The sequence below is a fragment of the Giraffa tippelskirchi genome, chromosome 4 (genome assembly GCF_054371585.1).
Source record: "Giraffa tippelskirchi isolate mGirTip1 chromosome 4, T2T-mGirTip1v1.2.pri, whole genome shotgun sequence".
Taxonomy (NCBI): domain Eukaryota; kingdom Metazoa; phylum Chordata; class Mammalia; order Artiodactyla; family Giraffidae; genus Giraffa; species Giraffa tippelskirchi.
In genome coordinates, this window is record NC_137278.1 from 150,098,778 (window position 1) to 150,120,703 (window position 21,926).

Sequence of the window (21,926 nt, forward strand, 5' to 3'; positions counted from 1 at the left end):
CCACTGAACAAGGAGTAAAAGGAAGGACGTACACATATTACAAATGACAGATCTGGAGATTGTATGGAAGTGCACCCAAAGAGCAAAGAGGGGAGAAGAAGAGGCCCAGTTAGCAGATGTACCGGAGCTGTATGAGGATAAACATCTAGTAACTGACTCAAGAAAGAAAACTAAGAAGAATGAAATTCTCCCATTTTCAGCAAAGTAGATGGGCCTAGAGAATGTTATGCTTAGTGAAATAAGTCAGATAAAGACAAATACTGAATGATAGGCTTCCCAGATGGCTCAGTGGTAAAGAACACCCCTTTCAATGCAGGAGCCACAGAAGACGTGAGTTCGATCCCTGTGTCAGGAACACCCCCTGGAGGAGGAAATGGCAACCCACTCCAGTATTCTTGTCTGAAAAATCCCACGGACAGAGGAACCTGGCGGCTACAGTCCATGGGGTCACAGAGAGTCAGACATGACTGAGCCCCTAGCACCCAAGATCACTTACATGCAGAATCTAAAGACTAATACAAATCGATGTATATAACAAAACAGAAGCAGCCTCACAGATACAGAAAACTAAGGGTTACCAGTGGGGAGAGGGAAAAGGGGGACAAGATTGGGGTAGGGGGTTAAGAGATACAAACTACCACATATAAAATAAATAAGCAACAAAAATACATTGTACAACACAGGGAATAATAGCTATTCTCATGTAACAACTTTTAATTTAAAAAATACTGAGTCACTATGCCACACACCTGAAACTAATACTGTAAATCAAACTATACTTCAATAAAAAATGAAAACTGAACAAATCTAATGATGTAACTGAAGTACACAGCATTCATATGAATGCCAGGACTTTTAACTAAATGATAGAGAAAACTGCTTTGACCCTCCTTTCCTTTCAAAGTATCAGCGTAGTCACCATTCATCAGAGAAAGCAATGGCAACCCACTCCAGTACTCTTGCCTGGAAAATCCCATGGACAGAGGAGCCTAGTAGGCTGCAGTCCATGGGGTCGTGAAGAGTCGGCCATGACTGAGCAACTTCACTTTCAATTTTCACTCTCATACATTGGAGAAGGAAACAGCAACCCACTCCAGTGTTCTTGCCTGGAGAATCTCAGGGACGAGGAGCCTGGTGGGCTGCCGTCTATGGGGTCGCACAGAGTCGGACACGACTGAAGCGACTTAGCAGCAGCAGCAGCAGCAGTCACCATTCATATTACATTCTTTATCACTGTTTGACCTCTCATTCTCTTTCAAAGTGATTTTTCTCATTCTTTAACACTCTTAGTTTTTTAACCCATAAGTAAATTTTTAAATAAAGTTAGCAACAGAGTTGAACTTCCTAAAGAGCACAAACTTTTCACTTATTAACTCAAAAACCAAAATATTCAAATTTCCTATTAGAAAGTTGTGGCTTCCCAGGCAGTTCAGGGGTAAAGAATCTGCTTGCCAATGCAGGAGACACAAGAGAAACTGGTGTGATCCCTGGGTCAACAGGATCCCCTGGAACAGTTAGTGGCAACCCACTCCAGTATTCTTGCCTGGAAAATTTCATGGACAGAGGAGCTGGTGGGGTCGCAAAGAGTTAGGTGCAATTAAGCACACACACATGCGCGCACGCACACACACACATACACACACACACACTAGAAAGTTGTTAATCAAACACAATTAAATACCAAACTAAAAAGGTTTAAGTTTGGAACCAATCAGTATACTTCAAAGAAAATCTAAACTTGTTACAGAGTCCCCACAGAACCACCTAAAATTCACCCAAGGACATGGAAAAATCAAAAAAATGTTCAATTCTTGATTTGTTGTACTCTGTCATCAAAATGCGGCATGAGCCCCATCCACTGGACACTTTGTGTTACTGCAATGTTACCCTTTAAAAACAATGGCAAATAGAGATTTTCATTCATTCACTTACTATTCATGGGTAATTATTTATTGGGTAATTATTTATTGACTATCTTCTATAGACCCTTGGGACACAATAGTAAACACAAAAGACAAAAATTTATGTCTTTACGGAGCTTGTATTTTAGTATAGAAGTATAAAATTTCTTATTTTGTTAACCACAAAAAATACAGGAATAATCTGTATACTGGGTTTCCTAGATAAGGAATCCAGGTTTACTGGATAAGGCTAAACAGTAAGACTTCGGACACTTGGTGAATAAAAGTTTTTCTTAAAGGTCTTTTAATTAAAACTTACCAAATTTTTATTTTATTTTCTGGAGAAACATGAATTCACCTTTAAAGAAGTGTGTTGCTCTATGACAATAAAAATACACATCCTGTGTATTCACTATCCCCTTGAATTTTTCTAGTTTTATGAATCTATTATATGTTCATCATTTTAAATATTTTAGTTACTTTCACTTCACAAAAATGATATCATGTTGTGTGTGATTGGGGGATGGCTTCTTTTTTCATTTCACATTGTTTTTTTTCAGTCACTCAGTTATGTCCAGCTCTTTGCAACCCCATGGACTGCCGCAGGTCAGGCTTTCCTGTCTTCACCAACTCCCGGAGCTCGCTCAAACTCAAGTCCATAGAGTCAGTGGTGCCATCCAACAATCTTTTCCTCTGTCGTCCCCTCCTCCTTCTGCCCTCAATCTTTCCCATCATCAAGGTCTTTTCCAAAGAGTCAGCTCTTTGCATCAGTTGGTGAAAGTATTGGAGTTTCAGCTTCAGCATCAGTTCTTCCAATGAATATTCAGGGTTGAGTTCCTTTAGAATTGACTGATTTGATGATCCTGCAATCCAAGGGACTCTCAAGAGTCTTCTCCAACAGCACAGTTCAAAAGCATCAATTCTTCGGCGCTCAGCTTTCTTTATGGTCCAACTTTCACATCCATACCTGACTACTGGAAAAACCTTAGCTTTGACTATACAGATCTTTGTGGGCAAAGTAATGTCTCTGCTTTTTAATATGCTATCTAGGTTTGTCATAACTTTCTTCCAAGGAGCAAGTGTCTTTTAATTTCATGGCTGCAGTCACCATCTGCAGTGATTTTAGAGTGCAAGAAGATAAAATCTGTCACTGTTTCCATTGTTTCCCCATCTATTTGCCATGAAATGATGGGACTAGAATGCCATGATCTTAGCTTTCTGAATGTTTCATATTGCATTGCTAAAATTCTTGATGGTGCAAATGTATCACAGTTCTCTTACCTATTCTTCCATTGACAGGCATGTGAATTCTTTCCAGGTTTTTCCTATTGCAAATAGTACTTCTCTGATGATGCTGCCCAGGTCCCCAAGTGCATAAGTATTAGAGAATTTTTTTTTTTAAGTTCTACTCCTAGTGTGGAATTGCTGAGTCATGGTCTATGCAAATGTTCAACACTTTGAGAAAATGACAAGTTGTTGTTTACAGTGACAGCAACAAATTATACTCCCTCCAGCAATTTATAATAGATCATTTGAAAGTAAATCCTCTCAACACTTGATGTGCTTATACTTTTAAATTTGGGGCAGCAAATGGACACAAAAAGATGCCTCATTATGGTCTTGACCAGAGCCACAAATGATGCCAAATGTCATCCCAGCTTTACTGGCCACTGATATGTCCTGTTGTGTGAAACGTCTGCCTATGTTCCCCCCTCAAATCATGGTGTGTCATTTATGCTTTTCTTTTTATTTGTAGGAGCGCCTGATGTACTCTTTTATCTCTTTACTAATAATTTAAACTTACAAAAAGTTGAGAGAAGAATGCAAAGCATTTCTATGTATACTGTTTACCCATTCCACAGCTGTTAATGTTTTGTTACATTTGCCTTATTTTTCTCTTTCTCTTCTCTCTCTCTCTTCCTGAGTATATGTGCACGTGAGTGTGATTTTTTTTCTCTGAATCATTTCAGACATGACAACCCATCATTCATCAATACTCTTGTGTGTATTTCCTAAAAACAAAGATAGTCTCCTACATAGCTAAATACAACGATCAAAATCAAGAGAATCGCATTGATACGTTACTACACACTCCATTCAAATTATGCTAATTGTCCAGTTTCTTGCCTGGACCTGGATGTAATCTCAGGTCACATGTTACTGTCATTGTCATATTTCTTTAGTCTCCAGCTTAGAAGAGTTCCTTGGTCTTTTGCCTTTCATGACCTTGACACTTTTGAAAAAAAAAACAGGCCAGTTACTTGGTAGATAGTCTCTTGTTTGGGGCTTTTCTCATACTTACCTTTAGGTTATGCATTCTTGGCCAGAATAGCATAGAAGTGATTCTGTGCCCTTCTTAGTGTGCCCTTTATGGAGGCACATCTTTTTGATTTGCCTCATAACTGGTGAACTTAACTTTTATTAACTGGATAATTTAATGTCTGGACAATTTCCCTACTATAAAGTTATATATATAAAGTATTATATAAGTGTTTTCAGCCTATTAATTGGAACCTAATTAAAAAGTATTTGGGAGTACTTTTATAGTATGTGAATATCCATCCCAGATCGCTCCCTATCCTCTAATAATCTCACTGTGGACAGTTTCACATTACTGATACCCCATACTTCAGAAATATCTTAGCTATTTTTTACTCTTTTGTCTTCTGTCTAAATTGCGAAAACAACCTAGCACTTTCCATGATTTTGATTGCACTTTATTTGAATATATAATTCAAGTTGTGAAGAATTGGCATATTTATGCCATTGTCTTAGACATAATACGTCTATTTATTCAGTTTCTGCTTTATAGATCTTAAAGTTTTACAATTTTCTTTATGGAGGTCTTGGAGAAATTCCTCAAGGCAACTAACAACTGGTATCAAGAGATGTAGAGCTGAGCTTTGGGATAGAAAGAAAGATATGAAAGGATAACATTTACCTTGCACTGCAAATGAACCTAGACTTAACTTGGCTCGGTTAAGCTCAGTTTGAAGTGGGTATTGAAGTTGCTTCTAAACATGATGGACATTTAAGATTAAATGGTGAAATGTGTTTGACTTTAGATACTTCAAATGGAATTGGATCACTCATCACTTCCTCCCCTTCTCCTGATCTGTGACCAGTGTTTAGCTGTCCCTCTTGAGAAGTCAGTAGAAGCTAAAGTGAATAGAGAAACTGTTAAGATCTGGGAGAAACGTAAGACAGAAGAAGGACATGAGGCCAGAAATCTATCATCCTAAGTGAAAAACTGTTGTTCTGTGTGAGAGGATGGCAGCTTTTGAAAGAGGAGATATTTAGGAAACTAGACAACATCGAGGAGGAAACATTTTTGAGTAGATATTCAGAAAGTGAAGGACCACTGTTCCAAAATATCCCATTGTCACCAGTCCACCCCACTGTAAGTTACAGTCAAAGGGGTGTCAGGTAGCCACCCAGATGAAGAGATCATTAGGCAGAATTCCCTGGTTTCTACTACTGAACTGACACCAAAGCCAGGGTGACAAAGGAAGATGTATGTGAGATGGCAAGGAAGAACCTTGCTAGCGACTTATAAATTCAACAGTGACCATCCCATGGTAGCTTAATATCCCAACGAGCTGAAAGAGCACAGCACCCAAGAGAGAGCAGTTCTATGAGGCCCGGCACCATGTGGTCCCTCATGATTTGTCTTGATTCAGGCACAGAATTCAGAATACCAGGGGAGTCAGTGATCCCACAGCATTCCTTTGAGAGTTGGTCATAGGAGTTTGCAGTCATTATTCCTGGCATTTAATAAAAGTAATTTGGTAAGATTTAACAAGCAGCTGAGAAAAAGAGAACAAGGATGTTATCTTGTGAAAATCAACATGCTCCACCAGTAGCACTTCATATCAGTCAGAATGGCCATCATTAAAAAGTCTACAAATAACAAAGGCTGGAGAGGATATAGAGAAAATGGAAAAGTGAAAGTCATTCAGTCATGTCCAACTCTTTTTGGACCTCATGGACTGTATGTAGCCCTCCAGGCTCCTCTGTCCATAGAATTCTCCAGGCCAGAATACTGGAGTGGGTTCCCATGCCCTCCTCCAGGTGATCCTCTCAACCCGGGGATCAAACCCAGGTCTCCTGCATTGCTGGTGGATTCTTTACCACCTGAGCCACCAGGAAAGCCTGGAGAAATGGGAACCTTACTATAATGTTAGTGGGAATGTAAGCTGGTGCAGCCATTGTGAAAAACAGTATGGAGGTTCCTCAGAAAGCTAAAAACAGAATTATCATATGATTCAACAATCCTACTCCTAGGAATATATATAGCCAAAACTATAATACAAAAAAATACATGCACCCTTATGATCAAAGCAGTGCTATTTACAATAGCCAAGACATGGAAACAACCTAAATGTCCACTGACAGATGAATGGATATGGAAAATGTTGTACATATATACAACATAATACTACTCTGCTGTAAAAAAAAAAAAAGAATGAAATAATGCCATTTGAAGCAAGATGGATGGAACTAGAGATTATTATACTAAGTGAAGTAAGTCAGAAAGCGAACGACAAATAGCATATGATATCACGTATATGTGAAATCTAAAATATGACACAAATGAACCTATATATATGAAACAGAAATAGAATCATGACCATAGAGAACAGACTTGTGGTTGTTAAGGTGGAGGGATATGTGGGAAGGGTGGACTGTGAGTTTGGGGTTAGTAGATGCAAACTATTACATACAGAATGGAAAACAACAGGATCCTATACTGCATAGCACAGAGAATATATTCAATATCCTGATTAACCATAATGGAAAGGATATAAAAAACAACACATATGTGTGTGTATATATAACGGAGTCACTTTGCTCTACAGCAGAAATTAACACAACATTGTAAATCAACTATACTTTAATATATATAAAAAAAAGCCTCGCCAGGATGAATGCCCTTTACAGAGATCTACCACACCTTCGGCACAGAAATGGGCAAGAGAGTCCCTACAGGCAGGCCATGGTTTTCTTCAGAAAATAGTTCTGTGCTGCTCCCTCCCACAAACAATTCAAAGCTCAAAAAATGATTCTTTTAGCCTGACATTTTGAAAATATTTGTTAGTTTTCCACTATAGCTCTTAAAACTTAGTAATACATGCTCAAAATTTCAAATTTTAAGCAATGTAACGTCCTGACGAGTTTTCAATATAATTTAGCTGAAAAATTGACCAATTATGTAAGTCAATTAAAGACTGCTGCCTAAAATGATGATTTTTGCTTTAGAGTGGTGTTTAGGTCATTTTCTTTGACAGAAATCAGACGCAGAACTAGTTTTCCATGAAGACAAATTCACGACAGCTCTCCTACACACAGTCTACCACAGTTAAAATCCCATTTTGCCAGTAATCCCATTTTGCTCACTCTGTGATCTGTGGAAGACTGCAACTTAATAATGTGTTTAGATTTAGAAGCTTTCAGATATGTGTTTATTTAATTTAAGCTGGTCAAAAACAGCTGCAGTGGAAGATATCAATTATAACAACTAGCCTAGCCATCAGAAGTTAAACCAAGATATTATATAGTCAGTGGGGGAAAAAATGTAATTCAAGGCAGGAAAGGAAAAAATGAGAAAGAAATTCCAGTGAATTCAATTTGAGTAGCGGTCTGAAATGATTGACAATAGGTCCCAACAGATGAATTATTTTTACCACTAGCCTAGTCCTATTTGATGACATTTTATAATTAAGTTATTTTTACATAACATGATGTACCCAGATGCATAGAAATTTAAGATTTGTATTTACAAACACATAAGAACACATGTGGTATACATTTAACAGTCCTGATCTCCTTGGACCACAGGTGAGAAAGCTCAGAATATTTAACAGTAATCTGACTTGAGATCTTTGTCTTTAGCTTAATAAATCCAGCTAATGATCTTTGAAAACCACCCCAAAAAAGATTTTAAACATTTCAGGGCATAGAAATACACTATACTGAACTTGGATAACTTTGGATAAACAAAGGTTGCATCCTTTACTTCTCAGTAGTAGACATATAATTCTGACTTCTTTTATTTCAATTTCAAAGGCTTTCATTTGCTTCTCTCGGAAACAGACCCAAAATATGTTCTGTGGACCTCTACCATCACTTTTACTCACCACATTCTTTCTTCCTCTTGTGCAGATTGTTGGTGAGCAAAGGCAGGGACAACCTGAGATCAAAACCCAGCTGCTCTGCTTCCTAGCCCGGTGACCTGGAACACATGATTAAACCAGACTGCACCTCATTTTCCTCTCTGTATATCCAACTTTCAGAGTGCTTGTGGATTTAAAATAACCTGTGTACTGTGCCTGGCTCATAATAACACCCAGAATACTGTAGCTACTCTCTTCATCACATGGGTGCTGTCCTTTATTAATAGATGTTGCCTCTCCCTGATACAGGGTTTTTCTTTGCTAACTAAACAATTTGGCCATTCCTTTTTACACATTACTTTATACCTACTTTCAACTAAATGAGCCATGTGGATCTTTATTTTAAAATTAGTTATTCTCTTCCATTTTCTTCTGATGTGACCTGAAATTTAATGCTACATCATTATGTGAAGTGAGCACATGAAGAATAAGCTACCCTAGAATGTAGTAATAAATTGGTACAGAGTTGCCACATGACCCAGCAATTCCATTCCTGGGCATATATCTGGACAAAACTATAATTGAAAAAGATACACCCCTATGCTCATAGCTGCACTGTTTATACAACAGACAAGACACGAAACAACCTCAATGTCCAATTGACAGATGAATGGATAAAGAAGATGTGGTACTTACATATAATGAAATACTTCTCAGCCATTAAAAAAGAATGAAACAATGCCATTTGCAGCAACATGGGTGGACCTAGAGATTATCATACTAGGCATGAAGTACGTCAGAAGGAGAAAGACAAATGCCACATGATATCACTTATATGTGGAATCTAAAATCCTACACAAGTGAGCCTATCTACAAAACAGAAACAGACTCACAGACATATATCATAGACTTGTGGTTGCCACGGACCAGAGGAAGGGATGAATTGGGAGTTTGGGGTTAGCAGATGCAAACTATAATATATAGGATGGATAAAAAAACAAGGTCCTATTGTATAATGCAGGAAACTATATTCAATATCCTGTGATAAACCATAATGGAAAAGAATATGAAAAAGTATATATATATATATGTATGTTTAACTGAATCACTTTGATGTACAACAAAAATTAACATAACATTGTAAACCAGCTAGACTTCAATAAAATGTTTTCAAACAGAATAAGCCACCATGGAGGTCCCCGTAGGAGTGAAGCCCTCACAGATGACTGGCAGGGAGTGGGAGAAGGGCTCTAAGAAGTGGGATGCTGGGGTCCCTAAGAGACTCCAAGAGTAGGAAAGCCTAGTCTAATGACCAGAAGGAGGATTTGCTGGTCAGTCTTGGGCTCCCTTCCTACTCTACTCCTCCCATACCACTGGATCCCGATAGGTCATATTCCTTCTCCAAACCTCAGTTGTCTCACCTGTAGACCTGATATACTAATACTTACTTCATGGGTTCATTGTGAAACTGGATATGAAGATGGATGTAAACATTTAGCTGGGATAGAGAAACCCTCAGTAAAGGATGACAGCAGCAGTAGGAGGAGTAGTCTTCATTTCTAAGATGCTGAAGGATACACAGTATATTCTTAGCTTGTTTTGCTTAGTTCGTTCATTGAAATGTAGGTGATGGTAAAAACCGTGATGTTTTCTTTGTGGGAGGCAGTTGCCACGTGTTATCTGTACTGTGTACTTGATATTGAAAGAGAATACTCAGTGCTACTGGACAGACAAGAAACAACAAGTAGGATGCCTAAAACTCCTAAGATGTGCTAAATAAAGATAGTGAGTAAGCAAGCAGCCTGTGAGACATGAGCAGAATTCACAAGATGTGACTCTGGTTAAGTAGAGATAGGTGACAATCAGGAAGACATGCTAAAGACAGAAGGACTGAAACACATGCTTTTAAAAAGATGGAACATTCAGAACACTTACTTATATGGGGAAAATGATGGAAAGCCCAAATCGTGAGGTACAAATCAAGCCGCCTTCAGACTGACACATTTCACCTCTCAGTTGGCCTGCCACTGGGGCCCCATTTTGGCTTTGCATGTACTCTGCCAAAGAAACACAGCTCAAGGCTGCCCAGGAAGCTAATCGGTGAGCTCCAGCTGTGGCAGGCATCCTTGCCTCTGTGGCAACAGAGCTGTGCTGACTCCACAGAGCCAGGGAAAAACTGATGCAACAGACAGACAGTGGAGAAGAGGAAGTAGGGAGAAGGAGAGGGAGAGAGGGAATAGAGAAGGAGAGACAGAGGACATGGGAATGGTTGAAGAACATAGGATTCAGTAGTGTAGTCATTTCACTCCACCCTAAGTATGTCAACTTACCCCAAACCTCTTTTCTCTGTCTACTCAACGGATGTTTCCTGTTGATCCAATAAATCACGTGATTGGCGCATGCTGACTTACCCTGTGAGGTTTCTGCTCTAGGACCCTATGAAATATCTTGCCTGGACTGTACTCAGATGCTACCATTGCATCAAGATAATTTCCCACATGACATATTTTTCTTTGGCACCAGAATTTCTTTTGAGAGAAGAACCACTTGATATTCTTTTACAACTCCACCAAATTAGTGTTATTTTGCACCAAGAGCAATATAGCTTTCCCCTCCCATTTTTCTGGGGAAAGCAAGTTGGATACCTTGTGAATGTCTGAAGAAATAGTAATTTCATGACATTGCTCCCTTTCCTTCCAGACGATTGTTTCTAACTATATTCCCTGCTGTTCTGATCTCCTTTTATCATCATGGAGTTTTAGCCTGTTTGGAGTTTTAGATTGTTTGCTTTTTTAATAACTAATTGTCAGCACTCCAGTTGTCACTATTACCCTGACTAGGCTAGAGATACAGCCACGCCAGGAAGAGCAGCAGACACCCAAGCTCAGGGGAAAGTGACCACAGCCCGCCAGAAATCACTGACACCGAGCCACATGCTTTTTTCTTTCTTTTTCTTTTTTTTCTCCCTCCTTTCCCTCCTTCCTCCCTTCCTCTTTTTCCCTCCTGCTTCCTTCCTTCCTCTTTACCTTCCTCTCTTCTCTCTCTCACGTCTCTTTCTTTCTTTCTCAGCTTCTTTCATTTTAACCCACAGTGCTCTTTTTCCCATCTCAAGAACCACACATGAGTCCGCTTGGGGGTTCCCCTGGAAATCATTTCTCTGCTCTGAAAATTAAGGTTTTGTTCATTATATCAAGCCAGCCTCCTGGACTTCTCAGAAAATGAAATCTCACCTGAGAGATTTCTCAGTTCTTTGGGCACATAAACCCCTGGAAGACCCACCCCACTAACTGGTCAGCGATGTTTATACTAATTTGAATCCCACTGATACACAAGTCTTAACCTCAAGCATCAGCCTCTTGCTACAAGTACATAAAACCATGTCTTAACACCCAGGGGAAGGCTTGTAACAGGGTCAGTCTGTCTGGGAAAGCGATCAGGGGAAGTTGGAGTCATTTTCCCTCTGTGTCCTCTGTGGCTTTCTTCCAGCTCTCTCAGGCAATGCACATCATCTTGTGTTCCCTTCAATAGAGCCTGAGGGAAAATGTCAGATTCTTCAGAGTGCAATATCTACAAAATTTAAAAAGTAAAGAGAAAAAGAAAGAAACGTTCCTCTTGCTAATATTGCCTGCCAGAAAAGGTTAAGGGAGGAAACCCAGTTATTCCACAATTAAGCTTAAATATAAAGAATCAAGGGCTTCCTCAGTGGCTCAGTGGTAAAGAATCCGCCTACAATGCGGAAGCCACAGGAGACATGGGTTCGATCCCTGGGTTGGGAGGATCCCCTGGAGGAGGGCATGGCAACCCACTCCAGTATTCTTGCCTGGAGAATCCCCATGGACTGAGGAGCCTGGTGGGCTACAGTCCATGGGGTCGTAAAGAGTTGGACATGACTGAAGCAACTTAACATGGCATGGCGTAAAGAACCAAGGTTTATATTTCCTGTATAAATGCAAAGACATAGAACCAAGCTTTATACTTCCTTTCAACTCCCTGCATCAGCAAGCAAACCAACAACCAACCAACCAATCGACAAGCAAACCAACTGGCAAACAACAGAGGGCACTGGATGGCTCGTGATACTGGAAAGTCTGGCTTCACCAGGGCTCTGGCTCCATTCTCCCCAGCTCCCTTGGCACCCCTCCCTTCCTTATACCGGCTTAGTCTTCAGACTAGTTACTCTCATAGTGACTAGATGGCTGCCCACTGCAACCAGAACTGCTTCCTTGTTCACATCACGGAAAGTGAGTCTGGAGCTCAAGACAGAAATGCTGAGCTGTGAACAGACTGCACCACCCTCCAGCCAGGATAAAATCATGCACTGATTGGTTTACACCTGGGGTCTCTCAACCAGTCCCTGGGACATGTAAGATGATCTCATGAGTTGCTAGGAGTAGACAGCTGGTGTGTGTGTGTGTGTGGAGGGGTGTGTGCACATGTGCTCAGTCTTGTCCGTGACTCTTTACGACACCATGGACTGTAGCCCGCCAGGTTCCTCTGTCCATGGGATTTTCCAGTTAAGAATACTGGAGTGGGTTGCCATTTCCTAGTCCAAGGGAACCTCCTGACCCAAGGGTTGAACCCATATCTCTTGCATCCCCTGCACTGGTAGGTGGACTCTTTGCCACTGCACCACCTGGGAAGCTGGAGGTGGGTTCAACTGCACCAAAACTGCAAGGCTGCTCCACAGCAAAGAGAACAGTGGTCTCCCAGGGCAAAACTGGGTGCCATTAGAAGGATGGAAGAAAGGGAACTGATGATGCCTGGGCAACCAGCCATGTGCACTGTGCCCACAACATGGAATCCGCCAGAGTATAGATACTCCATACATCCCTGATAAATGTATTGTTTTATGAGATTTTATCAACTAATTTCCTCTAAGTCCACTATTGGCTCACTGAAAAGTTAATGTAACTGAAAGTCACTTTACCTCCTTTGCCTCATATCAACACAAGCATTTTACATGATAAGATGGAGTCATTTCAGAAAAACTAACACAATTGTGCCTCCAGCTTCATAAAATTCAAACTGCTAAGAATAATTACTTAAGTTCCAATTTGACTACTGGCTATTGAATTCAGACACACCTGTTACTTAAGAACCAGGTGTTTCAGTAGTCTAGTCTTCAATACCTTTCTCGCTTAATCTTATTTCCACGCTGTTTTCCCATCAAAATTAGTTTCTTGCTGTCTTACCATGTGATGCAGCCTTCCAAAATTCAAATCTATCTCTGATTAAGCATTTTCCACATTTCAAGCATACTTTTTTGACACAGTCCAGAAGAATCAAAGCTCAGGGGGTAGGGCCATGTATTTTACTGCTGCTGCTGCTGCTAAGTCGCTTCAGTCGTGTCCAACTCTGCGCGATCCCATAGATGGCAGCCCACCAGGCTCCCCCGTCCCTGGGATTCTCCAGGCAAGAACACTAGAGTGGGTTGCCATTTCCTTCTCCAATGCATGAAAATGTATTTTACTATCATTCAGCAAATCTTTTCCCAGCAATTCTCTGGGGTTTCTGATACATCTTTTGCCAGGTCCCAATCAGAGAGCCTCAGTATTTTAACTCGCAATATTACTTTCTGATGAGCATAATGCATGGTTGGGTCAAAATACCTGCAGCTTGAATTCTGGTTCCTAGACTAATTTCCCCACGTTTACACAGAGGAAAACTTTTTCCAGAAGGCATTCAACTAACCTTCATGATGTGGTTGTGCTTCGGCAATAAAAGCAGTGTGATTGAACAAGTGGTTCCAATCAGACACTTGCTTAGGCCTAGCTTTCTCTAAGGAAGCCAAAGGTTTATGGTTGCCCTTGCAACCAAGACCTGTCTGAGCTCTGTCTCTTGACTGGAACTGACTGATGATTTTAGTTTCTTGTAGGAGCTGGAGCAGGGATGTAGAATAAGGTGTGAGTATGTTAAAATGCACCCAGGATCTGTTCAATCAGGGAATGTAAGGTAACAGACACAGAAGCTATTGCCTTTAGAGAGGAGTCAAGTATACATTACTAACACTCCCCAAGAGCAGTGGATATGCCATGCCACACAAGGCACATAGGTTACTGCCAGGGTCAGTCAGGAGGCGGAAGGAGTGAAGTGAAAGCATGGCCCACTATTGTATTTTCTACAGGAAGGAAGGAAGGAATGGGCAAGGTAGTATAAGCCAGTTGAGCAAGCTCAGGTTTGGATGTTTTAATAATTTCAGTGGGCTCTGGGTTATGGGGTGGTCTCCAGTGGTGGTAGCTGGCCTTTAGATGATTTAGGGGAAACATAGGCTCAGTATGTGAGTCAAATAAAGAAGGTGGTTGGTTATAAGGCCTTTGAACTGGTTGGTTTGCATATGAAAGTCTCATGGGCAGGGGACATCCCTGGTAGTCCAGTGGTTGAGAATCTGCCTTGCAATGCAGGGATGCAGGTTTGATCCCTGGTTGGGGAACTAAGATCAGGGGCCTGAGCAACTCAGCCTGTGAGCTGCAACTACTGAGCCCATGCACTCCGGAGCTCACATGCTGCAAGGAAAGATCCTGCGTGTGGTAACTAAGACTGAAAGCAGCCAAATAAATAAATATTGGGGGAAAAAAAAGTCTCACAGGCAAGTTGTTCAGCTGTAGGAATTAGCTAGCCTTGGGAGGGACAATCTCTCCAGGCTGAGCATCATAAAATATAGAAAACAGAAACCATGATTAATAGAATGAGGTAAAGGGAGAAGACGTTAACACTTGCACGGTTGTGCAAAGAACCAGGGCGAACATCACATGTATGAATGACAGCACAACTATGTCTTGGATCATTGCTGGACTCTCAAACCTCCTTCCTATTTGCCTGATCCTTCAACACCCATGCGACACCCCCTCATTCTGCACCAGGCCTCTCTCACAGAGAATTTCTAGTTACACCCAATGTAAAACGCTCTTCCTGCAGGTAGAGGTTTTTTTCCAAAGTGGTGTGACTTGGAAAGCAACTGGTCTTACATGAAGGTAACTTTGCTGTCTTCCTCCATCTCTCTACCAGTTGTCCTGGAGTCGAGATAAAAGGGAGCAAAAACTGCAGTTGCCTGAGCAGCCAGTGATGAATGTGAGGAAACTCATTCTACCACCGAGATGTAGTACAGATGAGAATGGTGATATTCCATCTCTCCCTCCTTGCTGCATCCAGTCACCAAGTCCTGCTGATTTTACCTTATAAAAACATTTTTAAATGATTCCTACTCCCAACCATCCCTGCTGCCCCAGCTTTAGGTCTTTGTTATCTTTCACCCCAATTAGAGCATTAACCTCCTAAATGGTCCTCCCACCTCTCGTCTTGTCCTCCACAAATTCACTCTCCACACAAATGAAGAAATAATTTAAAATGTCAATCCAGCTATGGTATCCTACGGTTACACCCTTTCAATGGCCCCCTCATCTGCAGAAGTAGTGCTCCTCAGACTCTCCAATTTCCAGGATGACTTTTTTAATATTAAAAACCTACACAAGATGTCAAATTTACACTTTGCTAAGGAAAGACAATTTTTAAAAAATCTATGAAAATCCTTACATGAAGGAAAAGGTAATTTAAAACTACACAAACACACACACACACAAATGGAATGTAATCTCAGAATAATTGTCAGTCACTTCTATTGAATAAATTTATGTTTGTAAAAAACACTCTACACATCCCAAAGAAATGAAATTGCTGCCTGCCATTGGCTGCAGTCTACAGTTGCGCGTGGCATCCGAAGCCTCCTGTGAGCTGGTCCCTGGCCACCATCCTTGGCTTCTCCTTCCAAGCTTAACCTCCAGCAGCTCCTCACTGTGCAGAGCTCACACCCCACTGAGCACCACTGAGGTCTCGCCCACCTTCTCCTTGCTCAGGCTGTCTCTGCCGGCTCCTGCACGGATGGACTACGGCCTCCCACGGCTGCACCTCTCCTTTGCACAGCTAACTTTGTGTACCCTGCAGCACGCAGAAAAGGAGTTCCATCCACAAGAACCCCTTTCTCACTCCTTACACACTTGTGTCCCCATCCCTAGAGATGAGTTTAAATAATTCAATAATGTGTTGTGCAAATTAGTATCCTTATCCTTAACATATTACATACACTGCACCTTGCGTAATTACCTACCTTTTCACATCTTTCTTCCACTAGATGGCAGTTCTACAGGCCAGTAGTCAAGGATGATGGATTTTCACTTTTATATCAACAGCATCTAGCATAGCAACTTTTTTTTTTAATTTAATTTTTACAATGTTGTGTTGGTTTCTGCCATATAACAACAGGGAATCGGCCATAATTATATCTAACTCTGCTTCCTCCCTAGCCTCCCTCCCCTCCCCCTATCCTGTCCTTCCAGGCAAGCTATCTGAAAAAGAATTTAGAGTAATGATAGTAAAGAAGTTTCAAAATATTGGAAATAGAATAGAGAAAATGTAAGGAACATTTTACACATTTAACAAAGGCCTAGAAGAAATAATAAATAAACCAACAGTGACACACAACATACTCACTTAAATTAAAAAATACTCTAGAAGGAATCCATAGCAGTATAGTGACTCAACATAACATGGGCATTCAAAAATGTTTACTGGCTGAAAAGGTAAAGGAATAGATAGCTATATTTCAAAGAAATATGTAGTGAGAAGAAATTAATTATGAAGCCATTTAAAATTCTTCAGAAGAAACTAATGTGTAAATTAAGTTGTATTGGGTATACTTTTACTTTTGCCCTTCTTTAGGTAGGTGGCATCATCTTACAAAAATAGGACAGGCACCTTCGTCCCCCTCCCCTCATCTCATTTTATTAGTTCAAGAGGGCAGTCAATTCTCTGCCTATTCCCTAATCCACAGATATTTCATTATCTGGAAAAATTTGAGGATGGGAAAATTGTGCTTAATGTTCTAAAATTTTCAGTCAAAACAAAAAAGATTCTAAACATGATTTTTGTTGTCGTGATAATGCATCCCTCAGTGTAATGCTTATTCTGTGAAGAAAGTGTCTTTTAAAACAATTAACTGGCCACAGGATAAGCATAATATTGTACCCTTGATGGTAGTTACTGTGAAAACATTTTAAATGTTAAAACATCCCATGTTAAAACACTGCCGGAAATAGTCTTGATTCTGGCTCAGAGCTCTAATGTGAAACTGGGATTTCCAACCCTGTAAATGGTGTAAGAGCAAGCCAACTGCACCTAATGAGTATTTAACTTTAGTTTTTCCAGCTTTCACAAATAGGAGGGCACACATGAGGAGATAAGTGAAATAGAACTGCCATTTCACTGCAATACCCAACAGTGAAATGGCAGTTCTATTTTTAATTTTTCGAGGAACCTCCCTCCTGTTTTCCACAATGGTTGTATACATTCCCACTGCCCGTGCACAAGGCTCCCTTTTCTCTAGATCCCCTCCAACACTTGCTATTTCTTGTCTTTTTAATAATAGCCACTCTAACATGTGTGTTATGATATCTCATTGTGGTTTTGATTGGCATTTCCATAATAATTAGTGATGTTGAGCATATTTTCATGTGCCTGTTGACCGCTTATATACTTTCCTTGGAAAAATGTCTATTTGGATCCTCTGCTTAACTTTTAATCAGTTGTTTGTTCTTACGTTGTTCAGTTGTATGAGTTCGTTATTTTGGACATTAACCCTCCCTTGGATAAGCTAGGTTGTCTTTCAAATTGTTGATGGTTCCCTTTGGTGTGCAGAAACTTTTTATTTTGATGTAGTCCCATTTGTTTATTTTTGCTGGTGTTTCCCTTGCCTGAGGAGACACATCCAAAAAGATGCTGCTAAAACTGATGACAAAGAGCACACTGCTTATCTTTTCTTCCAGGAGTTTTATGGTTTCAGGACTTATATTTACGTCTTTAATTCATCTTGAGTTACTTTTTGTGTATGATGTAAGACAGTGGTATAATTTCATTCTTTTGCTTGTGACTTTTATGTTTTTGTTGTTTCAAATAGTCTTTTTATGTGTGAGTGTATTGCCAAGTGGAAGTATCTATTGTACAAAGAGACCGCACCTATCCCTCTAAACACTAAAATTTGAACTTTCTTGGTGGCACAGTAAATAAGAATCCACCTGCCAATGCAGCAGTCACTGGTTTGATCCCTCCTGGTCTGAAAGGATTCCACATGCCACAGGGCAACTAAGCCCATGCACCACAACTACTAAGCCCAAGCTCTAGAGACTGCATACCACAACTACTGAAGCCCATGCACCGAGAGCCTGTGCTCCACAATGAGAAGCCACCACAAGGAGAAGCATGCACACTACAATAAAGAGTAGCCCCCTGCTCACTGCAACTAGAGAAAGCCCACACACAGCAACCAAGACCCAGCACAGTTCAGTTCAGTTCAGTCACTCAGTTGTGTCCGACTCTTTGCAACCCTACGGATCACAGTACACCAGGCCTCCCTGTCCATCACTGACTCCCAGAGTTTACCCAAACTCATGTCAATTGAGTCAGTGATGCCATCCAACCATTTCATCCTCTGTCGTCCCCCTCTCCTCCTGCCTTCAATCTTTCCCAGCATCAGGGTCTTTTCAAATGAGTCAGCTCTTCACATCAGGTGGCCAAAGTATTGGAGTTTCAGCTTCAACATCAGTCCTTCCAATGAACACCCAGGACTTATGTCCTTTAGGATGGACTGGTTGGATCTTCTTGCAGTCCAAGGGACTCTCAAGAGTCTTCTCCAACACCACAGTTCAAAAACATCAATTCTTCAGCACTCAGCTTTCTTTATAGTCCAACTCTCACATCCATACATGACCACTGGAAAAACCATAGCCTTGACTAGATGGACCTTTGTGGACAAAGTAATGTCTCTGCTTTTTAATATGCTGTCTAGGTTGGTCATAACTTTCCTTCCAAAGAGTAAGTGTCTTTTAATTTCATGGCTGCAATCACCATCAGCAGTGATTTTGGAGCCCCCCAAAATAAAGTCTGTCACTGTTTCCACTGTTTCCCCATCTATTTGCCATGAAGTGATGGGACTGGATGCCATGATCTTAGTTTTCTGAATGTTGAGCTTTAAGCCAATTTTTTCACTCTCCTTTTTCACTTTCATCAAGAGGCTCTTGAGTTCTTCTTCACTTTCTGTCATAAGGGTAGTGTCATCTGCATATCTGAGGTTATTGTTGTTTCTCCCTGCAATCTTGATTCCAGCTTGTGCTTCCTCCAGCCAGCGTTTCTCATGATGTGCTCTGCATATAAGTTAAATAAGCAGGGTGACAATATACAGCCTTGATGTACTGCTTTTCTTATTTGGAACCAGTCTGTTATCCATGTCCAGTTCTAACTGTTGCTTCCTGACCTGCATACAGTTTTCTCAAGAGGCAGGTCAGGTGGTCTGGTATTCCCATCTCAGAATTTCCCACAGTTTATTGTGATCCACACAGTCAAAGGCTTTGGCATAGTCAATAAAGCAGAAATAGATGTTTTTCGGGAACTCTCTTGCTTTTTCAATGCTCCAGCAGATGTTGGAACTCTTTTAACTTTCTGCCTTTTCATACTGTTCATGGGATTCTCAAGGCAAGAATACTGAAGTGGTTTGCCTTTCCCTTCTCCAGTGGACCACATTTTGTCAGAACTCTCCACCATGACCTGTCCATCTTGGGTGGCCTTACACGGCATGGCTTAGTTTCATTGAGTTAGACAATGTTAATGTTAGTCCATCTGATTAGATTGGTTAGTTTTCTGTGATTGTGGTTCCAGTCTGTCTGCCCTCTAATGCCCTCTCTCAGTGCCTACCGTCTTACTGTAGTTTCTCTTACCTTGGACGTGGGGTATCTACTCTCTGCCGCTCTAGTGCCACGCAGCTGCTGCTCGCTGCTCAAGACCCAGCACAGTCAAGAATAAATAAATAATTTTTAAAAATAAAATAAACACTAAAATGTAATGCAATAAAGTAATGCTTTTTATTAGATGAGAAACATAAACATTGCAATCATAAACAAAGTGCTCTAAGCAAAGAACTTTAAAAGTGTTTTCTTGTGACATCTACTTTATCTACCTGCAGTTAGGAATGGTAGGGCCCAGGAAAAGCTTAGCCAACAGAAAGCCAGCACTTGCAAGAAGCTCTACTCAGGAGGCAGGCTTCAGATGCCCAAGACAGGCTGCCACCTTGCCTTCCCTGGAGCCCACAGGCCCTCTCTGACTGCTGATCCCATCATGGGGCTAGTTTGAGGTAAGAGGTGAGAGGGAAGAGTAGCAGGTAAGTGGAAACTTCTGTCACGACTGTCCATCTGCACCAACTCTACCAATAAGATCACCCAGCATTTTTGATGTGTATCTGCCACTCTCAACAAACACTGAAATGTGCTTAAGCAAAAAAATATTAACACTGGGAACAAAAGCCATATTCTCTACAGTCAGCAGATACCATTTATTCCTTTCAGCCATGTTTTCACCAAAATGCTCTAAAAGAGGCTGCTCCTAGTATACTGTCAGTCAGGTAAGCCAGGATCAAGGGTAACAAAGCTTCTTCAGTTACCACTACTCATTCAAATGAATACAAATGACTACAAATTTATTAGAGAGCCAAAATCAATCTCTGTTATTCACATGGCAACATAGTGAAGTGCGGCAACAACATTCGCATTCCAAGGTCAACTTTTAACTCTAGCCACACTTCTATCCGAACTGAGAAAGAAAGCCTTGTGTGGAGGAAAACAAACAAGATTACCACCACCACCTCCTCTCCAAATACAGTCAGGGCTCATAAAGCTCATAATAGATAACAAATGCAAAAAAGGGGAAAAAAGCACATCTCAATATATACACAGCAACAGAGGAAGACTACTCCCTCTCTGGGCTCCCTTGGCATCAGGTAAAGCATGGCTATTCACAACAATAATTCCTAAGCTGACTAGGACAATGCTCACAAATTCACAGGTAATCAGGGAGTATTACGGAGAAGGCAATGGCACCCCACTCCAGTACTCTTGCCTGGAAAATCCCATGGATGGAGGAGCCTGGTAGGCTGCAGTCCATGGGGTCATTAAGAGTCGGACATGGCTGACCGACTTCACTTTCACCTTTCACTGTCCTGCATTGGAGAAGGAAATGGCAACCCACTCCAGTGTTCTTGCCTGGAAAATCCCAGGGATGGGGGAGCCTGGTGGGCTGCCATCTATGGGATCGCACAGAGTCGGACACGACTGAAGCAACTTAGCAGCAGCAGCAGCAGGGAGTATTAAATAATTTCCTGAACTAGGATAACAGTCACCATCAAAAAAAATTTCTTTCTTCTTACTTGAGATGTTTTCACACCTGAGATTTCACAATATCCCAGATTCTTTACTTAATATTAAACTATTAGTACACAGAGGACATCCTCAGAGCTCAAGTATGAGCAATATTAATATTCTCAGCTATTTCTACACTTACAGATCAGGAAATATTTTATCAGACTACCCATTTAAGAAATTTGTAAGTCAACCCTGTATTTGTATTTTTCTTAACCTGTTCATCAAAGAACATCACACTAGATGTATGACTAGTCCAATAGGAAGGAAGCTCAATTAATTCAATGAGTATTTTGTTCCCCTCCAATGTGCACAGTAAATTTCACTATTCAGTTTCTAAGTCCTTGACTCTTCTATGACTCAGCTAGTCTAAAGAAAATCTCGCATAAAGGTGGACAGTTGCAAACCCCAGTGGAAACACTGGTATTTTTTTCATGATTTATTTTTACTTTTGGCTGCGCTAGGTCTTCAATGCTGCGTGTGGGCTTTCTCTGGTTGTGGTGCTCAGGCTTCTCACTGCAGTGGTTTCTCTTGTTGTGGAGCCCAGGCTCTAGGGCACTCAGGTTTCAGTAGTTGTGGCTCTAGGGCTCTAGAGCCCAGGCTCAGTAGTTGTGGCACTTGAACTTCGTTGCCCCACGGCATGTGGGATCTTCCTGGACAAGGGATCGAACCCCTGTCCC

At 40.9% G+C, this 21,926-nt stretch overlaps 1 long non-coding RNA gene across 2 annotated transcripts in view; it reads right to left on the reverse strand.

Moving 5' to 3' along the window:
- LOC145545141 (uncharacterized) overlaps positions 1-21,926 on the reverse strand; it is a 523,562-nt gene that overhangs the window by 389,924 nt on the left and 111,712 nt on the right. The gene's annotated exons all lie outside the window — the stretch shown is intronic.